Source organism: Penaeus monodon, chromosome 20 (genome assembly GCF_015228065.2).
Source record: "Penaeus monodon isolate SGIC_2016 chromosome 20, NSTDA_Pmon_1, whole genome shotgun sequence".
Classification (NCBI taxonomy): Eukaryota; Metazoa; Arthropoda; class Malacostraca; order Decapoda; family Penaeidae; genus Penaeus; species Penaeus monodon.
Genome location: NC_051405.1, coordinates 19,198,549 through 19,198,971, shown reverse-complemented (window position 1 = coordinate 19,198,971; position 423 = coordinate 19,198,549). Strand labels below are relative to the sequence as shown.

General features: G+C 27.4%; 1 protein-coding gene across 1 annotated transcript in view; it reads right to left on the bottom strand.

Moving 5' to 3' along the window:
• Positions 1 to 423, bottom strand: part of LOC119585681 (E3 ubiquitin-protein ligase TRIM23-like) — an 8,006-nt gene that overhangs the window by 7,349 nt on the left and 234 nt on the right. The window lies entirely within an intron of this gene.

Here is a 423-nt window from a genome sequence, read left to right as displayed (position 1 = left end):
CATCCTTATAACTCTATACTTTTACTCTTGGGCTTGAAATTTTATATATTGATGGTACACTATTGTGTGATTGTCGAGGTTACAATCTATCAATCAACAAGAGCTTGTGATAATAATAAAAGACTATCTCTACTTCACCTACACAAACACCAATATGAGCTTGTGTTTCAGCAGTGAATAAATAAAAGGGAAAAAATCTATAAAATAATATTCAATCCATTTAACTTTTATTTACCATTGGGGTTACCAATCACCCAATTATATCACTATTTATATGCTTTCCAAAAAAAATATGACCTCACTATATCATTCTTAATACCTTTTCTATAAATCATTTCGTCAAATTAAATAATTAAAGAAAAAAAAAAGGAAGTATAACCGTCGTAATCAATTGCACAAATAAAAATAAAACATACATGGAAA